Source organism: Molossus molossus, unplaced genomic scaffold (genome assembly GCF_014108415.1).
Source record: "Molossus molossus isolate mMolMol1 unplaced genomic scaffold, mMolMol1.p scaffold_m16_p_19, whole genome shotgun sequence".
Lineage (NCBI taxonomy): Eukaryota > Metazoa > Chordata > Mammalia > Chiroptera > Molossidae > Molossus > Molossus molossus.
Genome location: NW_023425354.1, coordinates 12664332 through 12681812, shown reverse-complemented (window position 1 = coordinate 12681812; position 17481 = coordinate 12664332). Strand labels below are relative to the sequence as shown.

At 44.8% G+C, this 17481-nt stretch overlaps 1 protein-coding gene across 3 annotated transcripts in view; it reads right to left on the bottom strand.

Moving 5' to 3' along the window:
* TEX2 (testis expressed 2) overlaps positions 1-17039 on the bottom strand; it is a 97511-nt gene extending 80472 nt beyond the window's left edge. The window contains exon 1 of one of the 3 annotated variants that reach the window (XM_036267953.1): positions 16900-17039. The gene's annotated coding sequence lies outside the window, so the exon portion shown is untranslated. The remainder of the gene's footprint in view (positions 1-16899) is intronic. The other 2 variants (XM_036267956.1, XM_036267957.1) reach the window with 2 other exon arrangements.
* Between the last annotated feature and the right edge of the window lie 442 nt (positions 17040-17481).

Sequence of the window (17481 nt, the reverse complement as noted above, 5' to 3'; positions counted from 1 at the left end):
CATTTTTTGGTAGCTTTCTATTAAAGCAGGTCATGTTGGAGGAATGTAAACAGAATAGAGTGGAGTGGGAAGGGAGCCAACAGGCACAATGGGGGGCAAAGGGGAAGGTTTAAAGACTGGCAAGATAACTGACAGCCAACATCTTAACTTCCTCTGTATTTAAAATCCACAGTGCTGGCTCTTTATTAATTTTAAATGAATTTCACAGTAGGTTTTTTGTAATTACCAACCGCTTGCATTACTAGCTCATGAGGTGGCTCTATCAATTAAAAGATCTGGTTTCCTAAGCAGAGGCCTCCCAGATCACATGCTCACCCTCGCGTGAAGGTGTGTGCTGCCAAGGGACTAATGAATCCTCAGGAGTAGCAAGAGAAGACCTTCCTCCAAAACCCTTTCAGGACCAAATCCCTGACCCCCAGAGCACTGGGGGAGAAATTCGGAGGGGGGAAGAAGCTTACACTATGAAGGTAGAAGATGATCATCTTTGAATGGAATTTAAATTTCTGCTAACAGTTCTATTGCAATAACGTACATCTGTCACTAGCGTTGTCGTATATATTGGCCTGCCTCTGGAAGAATTAACTTTCTGAAAGCAATAACTTCTGTATTTTCTGCCTCTGGGAGAAAATGGAATAAGTAATATAAAACAGAATCATACTTTCATGAGCAGAGCTCACCACCATGGGACACATATGAAGTCCACACAAAAAAGAGCCAGTGGACAGCGATGACAAATGTGTGTTCCTGAGCAGTCAGAGGCTGCAAAACTTCTGGGCTGGAAGGGGTGAGTTGAGACCCACCCCCAGGCATTCCAGGAAAGGGCAGAATCCACCACCCAGAGTCACAGGATTGGAAGGATCAGCCCCCTGGGTCCTCTGTCTACCTCATAGTAGATAAGAATTATTAGACCTAACAGAAAAGCCAATGACAGGGAACACACTAACTCAGAATGCATTAAGGGAGGGGGAAAAGGAGAAAAAAGGAAGAAGAGAAGGCAATATAAAAGTGATAAACTCAAGAAAAATGAAAAGAGAGGCCCTTTGAGAACTTGAGCGGGTGCGGGGAGAGTGTCAATCAGGGCATTGATCAAAAGGCACTAAGGAAACCAAAGAGAAAATATCCAGGCACAAATTGCCTGGCTTGAAGGCCAAGTTTATCCAATGCTCTCCCACAAAGGATATCTTCAGTATTTGAAGGTGGAGAGGCCAGTAGTGAGGAAAGAGAAGGGATCCAGGGATAGCCTGGTATAACTGTGAGGAGGAGAAGCCAGGCTGGCCTGTGTGGACTCCCACCAGTCAGGAACCTGCAGTCTGTGCTCTACGTTCTTCCCCTACTACCAATTGGTCCCTCCATTCTAAAAAGCTGGCTTTAAAGCCTGAAACATGAATCAGGAAGAATATATGCACACCTATGTTCAGAGCAGTGCTATTTACAATAGCTAAGATCTGGAAATAGCCTAAGTGCCCATCAGCAGATGAGTGGATAAAAAAGCTGTGGTACATTTACACAATGAAATACTATGCAGCTATAAGAAAGAGAGATCTCTTACCCTTTGAGATGACATGGAGGGACCTGGACAGTATTAGGCTAAACGAAATAAGCCAGTCAGAGAAAGTTAAGTACCACATGATCTCACTTATCTGTGGAACATAATGAACAAAATAGGCTGTCGACCAAAAGAGATCCAGAATCATGGAAGTAGGAAACAGACTGACAAACCTCAGAGGGATGGGGGCTGGGAGGGGTGAGAAGAGATAAACCAAAGAACGTATATGTATATGTGCACAACCAGTTGGCATGGACATTAGGCTGGGGAAGGCAGGAGGGGGGTGGGAGTGGGAAGGAGGGGATCAATGGGGAAAACAAGGAGACATCTGTTTTATTTCAACAATAAAAAAATAAAGCACATACACAAAAGAAAAAATAATAATAAAAAAGTAAAAAATAAAAATAAAAAGCTGGCTTTCGAGCATTTTAGAAGAGAGGTACAAGAGACTTTAGAGCTGGAGTTCTTCCTTAACCTTTCTCTTTCAAGGGCTTTTTGAAAGCCTGATGACTATCAAAGACCCCACAGCCACCATCAAATGTGCATACATAAGTACCATACGATGTCAGTCAGCTTTTGAGAAGACAGATTTTCCTTTCCTGTCCCCAAGATCAGAAACCCTGACTTAAAGAACTCATTACACTGTTTTGAGTAAGAGGGATAGAGTTTTCATCTCCACCTTTTGGATGGTGGGTGCTGGTTTTGGGAGCAGAGGAGGGAGAACAGGGTGAAGTCTTGCTCCAGAAGATGACAGTCTTCTAGTGCCTCCCAATGCTTCGCTGTTATTTTTACTCCTGGTGCCAAGATCTTAATGGGAAAATAGCTGTTTCCTTTCTAGACACTCCAAAATAACCAAAAAATTAAAAAACAAATTAAAATTCCAAAACACACTTAAGTGCTTACTGAAGTTAATAAAGAACGAAAAAGAAAAATTGGCACAATGATTTATAAGGTATTAATCTAGGAGAAAAGAACCTAATTAACCATTTATAATTAATAATTTATCATGTGTAGTACTATTCAAATAGTACTTGCTTTAAGATTCTTCAAAGACCTTTCTTAACAGGAGTGGCAAAGTGGGTAAGGACTTCATTTGAGATTCACAGAAGGCTGACTTTCCCTACAAGAGTCTAGACCTGCCCAGTGACAATCCCCAAGCACAGCCATTGTCTTCTGAGCCAAGTCATCTGCTGAATTCTCAAGGGATCAATGGATAACCAGCCTATATTAACTCAATGTGGGGACGATCTATTTAATCAGCCTTTTCTTAAGCCTCAAGGAATCTGGCTTGAAATCATCCTAGTGGTTGGATGAAGGTTTCTGAAGCCAGTTTCGGGGCTTTCTGCTTGTTCAACAGGGCCACTCCCTTAGCAATAGCATCATGCCACTGTGAGTGTGATGGGTGTCCTACAATGACAGGCAGAAACAAGAATTGAAGGGCTGAACTACACACCCGCCCCTGCTTTACTGTTACAAAAACATGATTCCCATTTTAAATCCCAATTTGGGCACCTGTATAAATAAACTCCTAAAATAGAAAAACGTGGCAAAAATCCCCCCCAAGGCACCTTTTTTCCTTAGGTTGCTATAAAGCACCCTTCTCACTCAACATTAACCACTCAACAGTTCCCACCTGCTCTGTGCTTACTCAGCAGTGTTGGGTAAGAAGGCTAGGGTACCCATCTGAAGCATAGAAGGGAGCCCGGATGAGCAGGAGAGCGTTTCTGGGAGGGGAAATTGAAATTACTGAGTCAATTCTGACAAATAACACAAAACAGCTAAAATTCTTATCAGGCCATAGTAGAGTTATGTTAAACCTGCAATTTCTGGAAGACTTCTTCTAAGTTGTGTATAAAAAAAATGTGTATTTTAAACATGCTTTATATTTTACTTTTCAAAATTAACATTCTGGCATTATAAATTCATATCATTAGAAGAACCTCTTGACCATCTGCCCCAGAAAATTCTAGGCCCTGTACTTGCTACATCTGCTGCCAAAACAATTTTTATCACCTAATTCAGAAACTCAAGATGTGTTTCTTCCTTCCGTAAGATTTTCATACCACAAACCAGACCTCGTGAAATAAAATTCACTTCAGGCTATATTTAGCCTCTGCCAAACCCTCTCGATCACAGTCAAGCCTCACGACAAAAGCTAGGCTGACCAAATGAGCTTGGTCCTGGCTCAGAGCATGATCAATAGTCATTTCTGTTGGGAGTTTCAGCTTTAAAATAAAATTAATGTTCCTGCTTTACTATTAACCTACCCCATCAGAATCGAGTAACATTCATCATATCCCCAGACATTAGCCTCCCCAGGGAAATTTAAACTAAAGCAACCCCTTTCCCACGGGTGTTCTAGTACTCTGACTGATTTTCCGTTCCGCTCTTGCCTCAGAACTTAGCCAGGAAAAGCAGCTCGACCTTTTCTGAGGACAGCTCCCTTCAGACTTCCTAACACTGGTACTGGATGGGAAACCAAGGAGGGCCCACATCAAATTAGTCACTGCTGTAGGCTAATCTTCAAGAGGTCATTTCTAACAGGCATCTGGATTCAAGGACACCAAGCTGGCTCCTCTTGCAGCTTCCATGAGGGGCAGGTCCATCATTTATTAAAGGAAACAACAATGTAAGGTAGAAGATGCTCAGCCCCGTGACTGGTGGTTAAGAGCAGGCTCTGTGGAGCCAGCCTGCATGAACGAGCTCTGTGCTTGTTCCTAGGCTCCTAGTCACTGGCTCCCCTGCCCTCTGAAGGCTCTACCCCATCCTCCCTGCCAACCAGCTTTTCCTTATTTGTCATCATTAGGTCCAAGCAGCACCACCCCCAACGACACACACACACACACACACACACACACACACTCTCTCTCTCTCTCTCTCTCTCTCTCTCTCTTCCCTCTGCCTGCTCTCAGAGGTAAAGTTATCAGCAAGTTAGGGTTACATGGTCCACTTTAAATAAAATTTCCCTCAAACATCTATATGGTCTACTACACCTGCCAGGGGACCTCTTTTAAAATCTGTCTATGAAAAAAAATCATTTTCCCCCCAGTCTGGCAGGCAGAGTCCTACAATGATGTAACTCGCCCTGCTCTTCCCATCATAACTGAAATGTTTTCCATCAGTCTTCCATGATCAGGGCACACACCTCTCTCCTAGGGTTTTCTTCTGGAGCCAGATTTTTTTCCTTTATTGGTTTTAAAGAGAGAGGAAGGGAGAGGGAGAGATGGAAACATCAATGAGAGAGAACATCGACTGGCCTCCTCCTGCATGCCCCCCCTGGGGATTGGACCCACATCCTGGGCATGTGTCCTGGCCGGAAATCGAACCGGCGACCTCTTGGTGCATGAACCATACCAGCCAGTTGGAGCCAGATGTACCCACACTACTTTGCTCTATTCCAACCCTACCTACCACCAGATCAGATTTACCTGGCTGTACTGTTATGGTTTCCAGTGCACGAAGGCATTTTGTTGCTCACCCTTAGGCATGAGTTTACAGATACCTCCCATCCCTCCCCTCAGCAGTGTTCTCAACCAGCTTCGGTGCTAACTTCTACTTGAGAGTTCCTGGGTACCACTAGAGCGCCCAGGTCTCTATGATATATAGTTCTGCAATTTTCCTGTACATTTTTTTCTTCTGTACCCTTAATATTCAGCTTAAAACCTTCTTAACCACACTTGCAAGTCTCCCAGAAAACACATCACTCTGGTCTTTAGGAAATATCTCTTCTCTGGTTATCAAAGTACCTGGTCTAGGGAACCAGTCCCTTCCTTCCAAAACAAAACAAAAGAAACATTACCTAAAACACCAATTAGTGACATCCCATATCAGTTTTCAGAATCACAATCACACAAAAAATTTAACCACTATCTCTGCCTCAAGTCTTTCCCTTTCCTATTTAGAACTTCAAAGTTCCCCATGAAGATCCAGGTGTCTATGAGTCCCTCCCCCAAGACAAGTGGCTCTCATGAGCACTGTTAGGCTCCTCCTCTCATCTAGAAGTTGGCCTCAGAAGGGCACAAGTTTCCCCAGCTGCAGGATCAGGTCTAAACACAGCTGCCTTCTTTCTCCAGGCACCAGGAAGCCTCTTCCCCACCAAGCTGCAACCAGAAATTCCTTCCTACTGCAGCCTAAGAGGCCTCTTTAAGGCTATTAACAAACACCTGGCCAACACCCCCCCAGGGGCAGAGTACTCTGGTTTGCTGATGGCTCTGAAGACAGTTGGGTAAGAGGGAGGAGAAAGACAAATATGAACAGGCAGAACCCCTTCCTCCTAGAAAGAGAAGAAGATTACTACATCCTTGACTGTGGGCTGCACAGGTTAAGACTGCAACCCTGAGGTCTCTAATTGGAGCCCCATGCTACCGATGACATACTTAGTGAGACAATGATGACTCCTGACAAGAGGGCCACCCTTGTAACTTGGTGGCAAAAGCCTTTCAAAGTCTGGGTCAAGTGCACAGAAAATGCTTCTTTTGTAAGACCAACAACAGTGAAACCCCATGGACTCTTTCTTCCCCCTCTTATTTCCCTTCCTGGGCTATTCTACTCTGAAAACTATTCAACCCTGTTAATAAACACAAGTTTTAAATTTCATTTCTCAAGTTTCCCCTTGTTTTCTAGTGTGCTTGCATTCATTTATTCATTCATCACCCAACAAACATTTAGAAGCGTGTGCAATGGGTCAGACTATAATGGTGAGCCAAATCAACAAGGTCCCTGCCCTTGTGGAGGACGAGGAAAAGCAGATGTCTACTAACAAATACGGAATAAGAAATGGTGAGAAGTGATTTAAAGGATCAGAGAAAAAGATGGTGAGGTGAGGGGGTGGCGGCTATTTCCTGAAGAAGGAGTAGGTGGCTTAGTTCCTGAATGGCTAGCTTCCTTCCAGTTGAGGACAGAAAGGTGCCTGGAAGATAATAAACCAGGAGAAGAAGGGGGGGGGGGGGGCAGGCAGAAGTAGAAGGTAAAGGTAGGAGGGGCTGAATCAAAGAGCTTTTCAGAACAGGTTCAGAATGTGGCTCTTATCTCAAGAGCAACAAGAAGACTTCATAAGGTTTTGAGCAAGGAGACGACATGGTCATATTAGGAATTTTTAAAACCACTCATTGCAGTGGGGTTAACAGATTAAAAAGGAGCAGAAGTGGCTCTGGGGAGAGCAGTACGGCAGCAGCTGCTGTCTTCCAAGCAAAAAGATGGTTGTTTGGACTAGAGAGGTGGCAGTAGAGTTGGAAAGACACCATTCGAGAGATGTTTAAAGATGAAAACCAACACTGCTAAGGCCTAAAGGCCAGCTTGCATTTTCAGTGAAGAGGAATGTCAATTTCCTCTAGCAGAAAACACTGGCTGTGCACACTCTGCAGCTCACTGGTATTAAATTTCCTTTGGCATTTATTTGTCAGAATTTCTAGATAAATTTAAAGCCATTCTTTTTATTTGTTCTTAAATCTGTTCCTGAAAACTGTCATCCTTTTTTGAAACATGTTTACCAAGCATCTACTATATGTTGGAGATAAAGAGGTGACCTAGACCCTTGGCATGTCTCCTCTGAGCCTCTAAATCCTCCTGGCAGAGAATACAACTCTCAAAACTGGGTCATCCTACCTCCTGAAACCTTCACATGAATCACTTAACAGACTCCTCTCTACCTCGCAGGGTCAATCCACAGTGCAACAAGCAGCACAAGCACTTTCCACTCAGGTGATTCCCTTCTCATTTCATAAGATCTTCAGCCCCAGAAGACATGACATCTAATCTAACCTCTCCAGGTCTTTGAACCACCAAAACCATGCTCTTACAGGAAGACCATAAACCCCAATAGGCAGTTCTTCTTTCTATGTAATCAAACTCCTTTTCTCTAAAATGCACTAAGTTCAGGAACTACATTTGAATTGTGCTCTTTCATTTATTGGTGAAATTAGTTTGTCCTGGATTCCATTTTATCATGGAGGCTGATGGTTTTATAAACCCTGGGGCTATACTGTCCAATGTGGCTAGTTAAATGAAAATTAATTAAAATTAAAACATCAGTTTCTCAATTGCACTAGTCACATTTCAAATGTTAGTCATGTGGCTAGTGGCTACCAGACTGACAGCGCAGATCTGGCACACTTCTAACATTACCGAAAGGTCTGTGGGACAGAGTTCCACAAAAGTCATTACCACAGGGTCTTGCATAGTTGATTTGAATTTCCACTTATAAAAATACACAAAAGCTTAACATAAAGAGACTTTCAACATATTAACTGTGTCCTCTTTGATTTTACAAGTAAATGCTATAATTTGAACTTAAATTAATAGATACCAGCAACACTGGTTTTTAGTCAATTTCATAGTTTGGGCTTTGTGTAAATTTCATTCACTAAATGTTTGAAAATAACCTTGTGATTCCTTGTGGAGAACAAAAGGTCCACGATTTTACAAGTCACTGTGGATAGAGACTGTCATACTTTTTTAAAATTTTAAATCCTCTTGAGATGTCATGGAAGGACCTGGAGAGTATTATGCTAAGCGAAACAAGCCAAGCTGAGAAAGACAAATATCACATGATCTCACTTATTTGTGGAATATAATGAACTAAACAAACTGCTGAACAAAATTAACCCGGAGACATGGAGGTGGGGTACAGAATAACAAGCCTCAGAGGAGTGGAGGGGGGAGGGGTTGTGGGGGAAGAGATAAACCATAGATCTTACATGCATGTATGCATGACCAATGAACATAGACAACAAAGCTGAGGATGGGGCGGGAGGGAATGGGAGGAAGATGTCAATGGGGGAAAAATGAGAAACATCTGTAACAAAAACAAATTAATAAATAAAAATTTTTTTTTTAAATTTTAAATCCTCACCTGAGGACATACTCTTATTGATTTTAGAGAGGAGGGAAAGAGAAAGAGAGAGAGAGAGAAACATTAATGTGAGAGGAAACAACAATCAGATGCCTCCTGCACACACCCTGATGGAGGATCAAACCGGTAACCTGGGTATGTGCCCTGATCAGGAATCAAACCCATGACCTTTTGGGTTGCAGGACACTCCAACCAACTGAGCCACACCAGCCAAGGCTTACTTTTATTTATTTATTTTAATGTTTTTATTGATTTTTGAGAGAGAGAGAAAGGACAGGAGAGAGAGAAACACCAATGTGAGAGAGAAACATCTATGGGCTGCCTCCTGCACGCCCTCTGCTGGGGATGGAACCTGAAACCTGGGCATGTGCCCTGACCTGGAATTGAATTGGGACCGCTCAGTCCATGGGAAAATGCTCAATCCACTGAGCCACACCAGCTAGGCTAGAGCTTACTTTTTTAAATACATGCCCTACACACTATCCAATACTTAGTCAATAGATTATTTAGTAAATACATAGATTAACTGAAAACACTCTAATTTTTAATGCCTGCTTTTCATTAGCAAGTCTATAAAAGGCTTTTAAGAAATGTTCATTTCAGATTCTGAATTTCAACTAACACCAATCCTGTAATTTGCAGCATGCAGACATTTTTTTTCTCTAGGACCACATCTACCATGTTTTCTACTGTGAGAGAAAATCCACCAACAATGCTTCAAACATGGAACTATTTTGGAATAAAACTAGCAAAATATCAATAATTACTGAAACTGAATGATCATTACATTGGGTTCATTATATTATTATTAATTTTTGTGAATTTGAAAAATGTTTCCAGCCCGGCTGGTGTGGCTCAGTGGTTGAGCATCGACCCATGCACCAAGAGGCTGCTAGTTCGATTCCCAGTCAGGGCACATGCCCAGATTGTGGGCCAGATCCCCAGTGGGGGGCATGCTGGAGGCAGCCAATCAATGTTCTCTCTCATTGATGTTTCTATCTCTTTCTCCCTCTCCCTTCCTCTCTCTCTAAAATCAATAAAGAAGAAAATATTAAAAAATAAAAAATGTTTCCAGAATAAAATTTTCTTTTTAAAAAAAGAATGAATGCAATTATATATATATTCCATAAGTTCTAACAAATATGCTATAGACTAATTATCAACTTTGATATAGCTGGGTTCATAGTATTTTACTGAACATCCAGACATCCAAGCCAAGCCAAAGAACCAAAGCCAGTGATTCATTTTATGATGTTCTTTTCCTGTGTGATCTCAAGGTGTGGTTGTTCCTCCAGGTGACAAAGCACCACATCGAATTACACTGGGATGGGGTTCATGTGGGTACTCCACATAGCAGCTCTGAGTCACCATGTTTGATCAACTGGTAATAAGGCCACTGACCTCTGCTTCCTCTTATCAGAACATAAAGCTAAAAATCTACCTTTCATATCCAAACATTAACGCAAACAACTGCAGGAAGGAGCAGAGAATCAACTGCTTCCGGTCCACCCTTGCTTCAAGTTGGGCACTGCACCCACCGGTGCTCCCCAAGTACAACTATTACAGACCGTCCATCACCAAACTACCTTAGAATCCCTCCAGCGGACAGGCATTTTAGCTATCTTAGTCTTACCTTCAGCCCTATGGTTACTTTACACATGGAATGATGGAAATGCTGATCAAGAACAGAAGCTTATCCACTCTAAGTCAAGTTCCCCACTGCCCGAGAGTCAGCAAACCCTTATTCACAGCCCTCCCTGTACATGCCAGGCACTCCTCTTGGGTCTTTGGGGACACCAGTTCATGCAATCCTCACAGCCACTCCGAGGTGGGAAACTGAGGCACCAAGAGCTGAAGAAATTCCCAAGGCCCCTCAAGCAGTGTCTGGCTGCTGAGCCTCAGTTCACCTCTACCCTGTGCTGCTCTTCCTGTGACATGCCTGTCTTTCCCATCTTCACCCCTCTCCCTTTGTCCCTCCTCGTCGTGGCCATATTTTCCACATGTTGCTCCCTCTCTGGAAATGCTCTTCCCAGCACTCCAAGTTGGTGGCTCCTTTCTTTTATTCTTTCTCAATACCCATTCCTTTTTCTTCAGAGGAGGGAGATTTCACACTTATCACAATTTAATATATATAATGCATATGTTTGTTGATTTATTTATTGTCCAGGCTAGATAATGTGCTATGTGCTGGCAGGAACACATCTGTTTTGCTCCCCAGTAGATTTCCAATGCCAAACACAATGCTTCGCTCCAGAAGACGCTTACATTTTTGTTGAAAGACTGATAATCATTCTTCAGTCAGTGGAAAGGTTTTCAAATTCTCTATTTCAAGCCCCAAATGATAAATATAACCAGCTTTAGGAACACTGCCTAAAAGACAGCATTAAATGTAAAACAAGATTAAAAATTGAATAAGAGAACAGGCCAGCTTATGTCAGCTTTAACTAACAAAAGAGAAATGAAACTCTTATAAAATGCATATTGTGATTCTGAAAGGTTACTTGCAGGAGCAATCCAAGGGGTGGATTTAAATCTCAAATCTTAAATAAGCTTATGACTGGAGAGCTCCTTCTGTCTGTGCTGTTCTCAACTGTCAGGATAAGCCGGAAGGCACTGTTTGTTACTTCCAATCATCTTCTTAGGAGTCCTTAGAACAAACATCCAGGCAAACCCAATAGACAAAGGCTACCTGGTTGTTTCAAAGCCCACCCACCTTTCCCATCCTACCACCAGTTTCAACACGGAAAGGTCAGATTCTTCCTAAAACAGTCCCACTTATACTCATAGTGACCTGGTCTATCCCTTTTGTTCACCAAAGAAAAACTTTCCTTTCAAGGACTCAAGACTTCTGCAACTTCCATAAGGGTTATTCATTAGGTTTGGCAAAGATCTCCCAATACACAGCAGATGTCCTGACTGAGAACTCAGAATTTAGACAGGTGCCAGTACATAATAAAAGGCTTAGAATTTGTGACCTCGAAGCAGGGGAAATCTTACCTTTTATTATTTTTTTTCTTTCTGGATTTTAGAGAGAGAGGAAGGGAGAGGAAGAGATAGAAACATCGATGAGAGAGAACATGGACTGGCCACCTCCTGCATGCCCCACACTGGGAATTTGGCCCATGACCTGGGCATGTGCCCTGACCGGGAATCAAACCAGTAACCTCTTGGTGCATGGGTTGACGCTCAACCACCGAGCCACACCGGCAGGGCAGGAATCTTCCTTTTTAAACTGGGAAAACTTCCAGGGTGCATGAGTTGAAAAAATTCCAAGATGAGGCAGGGTCCACCTGAAACAACCTTAGAACTTGTACTGGGGAGCAGCATAAATAAGCCTGAGTTCTAGTCTACCCACAAGCCCTGGTCCTTGTTCTCTGAGCTTGGACAAGTTACTTAACTTCTCTGAATCTCAGTTTCCTCATCTTAAAATAAGATTAATAACAGTATCTATTACTCATAGAGGGATGTGAGGATTAAACAGAATTAACAAGACAATAGGTGAAACCCCCAGGACTGCAAGGTCTCTTGATGCCAACTCCAGTGCTCTCTCTACTGGACCCAATGCCTTCTGTACTTCATGACTCCTAGCATCCTTCTGATTAATGTCTCATGGACATTTCACACAATGCAGTTAAGCATTATAAGCAGTTTAGAAGAGGTATTTTTTTTATCCTCACCCGAGGACATTTTTACATTTATCTTCAGATAGAGCATGAGGGAGAGAGGGAGAAAGAGAGAGAGAAACATCAAAGTGAGAGACACATCGAGTGGTTGCCACCCACACAACCCCAACCAGGGCTGGGGACAAACTGCAACCGAGGTATGTGCCCCTAGCGGGAACTGAACCTGGGCCTCTCTGGTCCACGGGCTGACACTCTAACCGCTGAGCCAAACCAGCCAGGGCAACACACAATCTTCTATATAACCTTGACATGCTTTAAAATTCATATGTAAGAGTATTCACATCAGCATAGGTTTCCAATCTTCTTATAATGGTATTTATTTTTAACTTGGGACTTAAAGTTGACAAAGACCTTAATAAATAGGCAGGACAAAGAGAGCTGTCTGTCCATGGCTCGTTAGCTCCTTAAGTTAATGCTTCTCACGGGGACAAAAGTCAGCCAAAGGACAGAGCCCCACACAAACTGGAAAATATTCCTCTGGCCCACAGATCATGGAATACCGCCTGGGCTCTGAGTGGCAAATCTCACCAGATGCTCCCCAGAGCCACCTGCCAGTTAACTGTCCATTTTGTCATCCCACAGCATCAACTGTTACTAGGTGCTCCCTATGTGCAAGATACATGAGTGACTTCATGGAATCCTCACAATTACCTATAAAAAATGTACTACCAGCAATGTCTCTCTCTCTCTCTCTTTCTCCCCCTTCCTCACTCCCACTCTATCTAAAAAAAATCAATGAAAAAATATTCTCAGATGAGGATTAAAAAATAAATAAATAAAATACATAGACTTTAGCCTGGCCGGTGTGGTTCAGTGGATTGAGCGTCGTCCCATGGACTGAGAGGTCCCAGTTCCATTCCCAGTCAGGGCACATGCCCGGGGTTGCAGGCTCAATCCCCAGGACGGGGCGTGCAGGAGGCAGTCAATCGCTGTATCTCTCTCACATCGATGTTTTTATCTCTCTCTTCCTTCCTCTTGCTCTAAAAAATCAATAAAACATACTTTAAAAAAAAAGAATGTACTACTACAGTTCATCTAATCTAAGATCAAACTGATTGTAAGACACCATTATTTTATGTACAAAAATGGGAAATCACTGACAACTACAACTGTAAGACTCCACAGATTATAAGCCACTTTTTTTCCCAAAAATGTTAAAATGAGACAAATTGTACAGTCTTAGCATTATTGAAATGTGAATACTGCTCCCATTTAACAGATAAAGAAACTGATATATAGAGAGAAAATAATTTGCCCAAGGTCACAGTGCTGGTAAAATGGAACCATTGGGATACAGACCTGGTAAGTCCAATCACTCTTCACAGCAGTAAACTCAAACTTCCCCATGGCCACATGATATACCCCAAAAAATGCATCAGGTAGAACCCTGCCCAGTGTGGCTCAGTGGTTAGGCATCATCCCATGCACTGAAAGGTTGCTGATTTCCCAGTCAGGATACATGCCCAGGTAGGGGGTGTGCAGGAGGCAGCTGATCCATGTTCCGTCTCACATCATTTCTCTCTCTTTTCCTTTCCTTTCCTCTCTTTCTAAAAATCAATTAAAAATCTTTAAAAAACAATGTACCAGGTAGAGAAGCAGGACATGGGGTGCTAATTCTTGCTCTACCATGAGCACATTAACTGCAACAATTCTCTAAACATCTCTGAACCTGACCTTTCACATGTCCAAAGAAGGCACTGTGCCAGACTACGTTGAATAAACTGCTGTTCCTCTTCTGGGAAAAGAAACATGTTCTAAAGGACAAAGCACATTTTGAAATCATAAAGTCCCAATAGAAATTCTTGTTCCACCATCTAGCCAACTTATCACCCTGGGCAAGTTACTGAAATGCTCTGAGCCTCAATTCCCCCTTATACAAAATGAGGCTACCTCCCTTAGGGGGCTGCTCAAAGGCTGGAGAGGAGATACATGTATGTATGTGTATGTATGTATGTGTGTGTGTATATATATATATATATATATGGGAAAAGTAGTATATGGCAGTGTTGGACTTCAACAAATGCTCTTTTCTAAACTAGCTACCTTCTGCTTCCACTTTGGGACAGAATCAAAGAAGAAACATTCCCTGTGACCTCAACAATTCCCAAAGGGGACCATCAGAAGAGAATGAGGATCAGACAGAAGAAAGTAGACCCTGAGGGATACTCAGGCAAAGAAAATGAACTAGAAGCACCTGAAGGACTGGGACACTATTTGTTTCATGAATTTCCAAACTTCTGAATAAATGAATTGATAGTGAAAAGGGGAAAAAAAGAAAGATCAGGAACTCGACACATCTGAGGATGAAGATAGTTTTATACCAAACCTAACAGAAAAACCAGTCTTTGAAGATTCAGTTTGATACCAAAAGTGATCTACAGTAAAAAGAATTTCCCTGTTGCTCTCTCTTTTATTTTTTTTAATCCTCACCCTGGATATTTTTCCATTTATCTTCAGATGGGAGGGAGGGAGGAAGGGAGGGAGGGAGAGAGAGGGAGGGAAGGAGGGTGGGGGAGAGAGAGAGAGAAACATCGATGTGAGAGAGATACATTGATTGGTTGCCACCCGCATGACCCCACTTGGGACCAGGATGAACCACAACCAAGGTACATGCCCTTGGTCGGAATTGAACCCAGGACTCTGGTATGCAGGTCAGTGCTCCAACCACTGAACCAAACCAGCCAGGGCTCCCTGTTGCTCTCTTTTGTTCTTAGATTAATATTGTATGCCTTTCTCCCTTTTGTTTCCTGGAGAGCTTCAGAAAACCTTCAAAAGATGAGAGCTTTTGACTTGGAGGGAAGGTAAATCATAAAGTCCATAGAAACAAACTCTTAAGCCATTTTTTCCCCTCCATTATACCCATAGTGCTTCACAATTTCTAGCACACACGATTCTCAATAAAGATTAGTTGAATATTTTTACTACAAGCAATTTCTTTTTGACCAAAACTCCAAAATATCCTATACATTTATTCTACCTAAAAGCCTAGTCTTTCCTACTTCTCCTCCAGACACATTCTAAAACATAATTTCTAATTAACAAATAATACTCTTGGTGTATGCTATGTCTCCAATCCTCTCACACAAGGTGGCTCCTCAACCCTCAACAAGGCCCAGCACACTCGGCCCAACCACACTCTTGCACTTTCCTTTCCCTCTCATCGGTCCCCGCCCTTACGTTACTTGTCAGTTGTCTCATTACCACCATCCTCTGATCTGAATCAGTTTGTTAATCTCCTTCTTCTCAGACACAGACCCTTTTCCTACAGATAAATGTGCAGGCAAGCTGAGTTCACCCAGGGCCCCTCCACACCCCTGCTTCAAGCCTTCACTGACACTCCTGGAGAGCCCCTGTGAAAGATATGGCAAGGACCCACTCTGTCCCCATCATCTCAGGAGGCTTACTTGTTTTCCACAAATTTAGACCAACTACCAACTTCTGGAAGGATTTTAAAGAACCCTGAAGTAGTTTAAGGGCTGGGTAAGAGCGAACAGAAATGGCAGTTTCACACTTCTAATACTTCCTATGAGACAGGCTTCACTGTGTCACCAAGCTCTGAACCCACACACCTGGACTCCTCCAACACTCCCTGACCCCGAGCTCAAGGATCTTTTGCTCCTCCGTTTTCCCTTACTGGTTTCCATATAAAAGTCACTCATTGTTTACCTTCCAGCTTACATCTGGCTCCTGACCGGACTTAGGTCCTTTGATGAAAATCATCAAAACACGCAAGAGGCTGGTTCCCATCAATTCTCGTGCGGAGCAGCCATTGCGTCAAGATGTGGGACTTCGAACATAAACATGGCACCACCCCTGCCTTGAAGGAGCCCACGCTGTTCCTTCAACTCTAAAAGGCATGTCCTCCCTGTGCAGTGTCTGTGAAACGGAGTGACAAAGTACTTCATAGCTTTGGTAAGAGAGCGAGGGTGTAAACAGACTTTGCCGGTACATTTAATGCCCTGTAACCATAACAACCGAGGAAGTAACCATCAACCCACTGAGGGGCGAAGTTTTCCAAAAGCCTTTTTCAAGCGGCGAAACTCCCCTGCACCAACTCCCGCGTCAGCCGCGCGTTCCGGGCAGCGTGCGTGGTGCAACCGAAGGGGGCGGTTCACTCCCTCGCCCGGTCCCACCGTCTCCTTCTGGGCTCACCAGCAGCCACAGCCTCCACCGTCACACTCGCGCTCCTGGGCAGGACACCTGGCGTTAGGCCTCAGCCCAATGTCACTTGTTAACCTTCCGATCCCTGGCTCTGGGCACGCCGCCGGCTCCTGTCTACGGCATGCAAACCAGCCCACGGCCACCCCCGATTTCCAGGAGTTGCAGAAAAACAACCCGAGGCGCCAACAGCCTCTGACAGATCCGCGTAAAAGTAACTGCGGTTCTCGACTTCCAAGCGTTCCGCGACGTCGGCAAGGGGGCGGCAGGAACCCGGGGCCCCATTCATAAAACTACAAGCTGTTTTCCTAGTCTGCGAGCGGACGGTTCTCCTGGGCCCCAGCCGAGCCCGGAGCCGGGAGCCCGCGGACTGCAGGCTAGAAGGACTGGACGGCACGTCCGGCCGGGGTCAGCCCACACCGCCCACACCGCCCCAAAGGAAGGAAGGGCTCGCCGGGGGTGCGTCGCGGGGGGCGTCCGCGTCAACCCCCGGGCTGTGACAGCAGGTAAGGGCCCTGGGGGGCCCGAACCCGGCGCCCCGCCGAGCCAACGGCCGCTGGTCCCTGAGCGTACCCAAGACCCTGCGGGGTCGGACCGCCCCCAGCCCGGGCCTTCTCCGCCGGCCCTCCCTCCACAGCCCTCCCGGCTCCGGGCGCGCTCACCCCGGATCCGCTGGCTGCCTCATTGTACTCCGCCGGCGTCCGTACTCCGCGGCCGCCTAGGATCCGGCTTCGGCTCGGGCTCCGGCTGCCGTACTGCCGCCTGCCCTACCCTGGGCACCGGCCGCCCCGCCCCGCCCCGCCGGTGGACCTGCCCCGCGCCCGCGGCAGCCGCCGCCAACCAGAGAGCGGTGGGGCGGAGCAGGCCGCGCGCCAGGCCCAGCCAATTCAGCCCCTACCTGCGCGCCGAGGAGCGGCCGTGGAGATGGGCGGGCGATTGGTCGGGTCTGTTAAAGGGGCTGCCGCCCACAGAGACTGGGGAGAGGGGCGGCTGCGGGGAGGGTTACTTGGGGGAATCCGGGGTGGGAGAAGTCAGAGCTTTTCTTCTCTCCCAGCCGGGCTGCAGCTCTTTCTTCGGCTCTTTGCACTTTGAGTCCCTTGTCCTGCAGCCTGGCAACAAGTGGAAACAGAACTAGATCCTGCCTGGGGGAGAAACTGAGGCGCCGAGAACCAAGAGTCTGCCGCTGGGCAAATCCACTCGAATTCGGGTTGTAGAGGGCCGTCAGACTCGGCTATCCCCGTCCA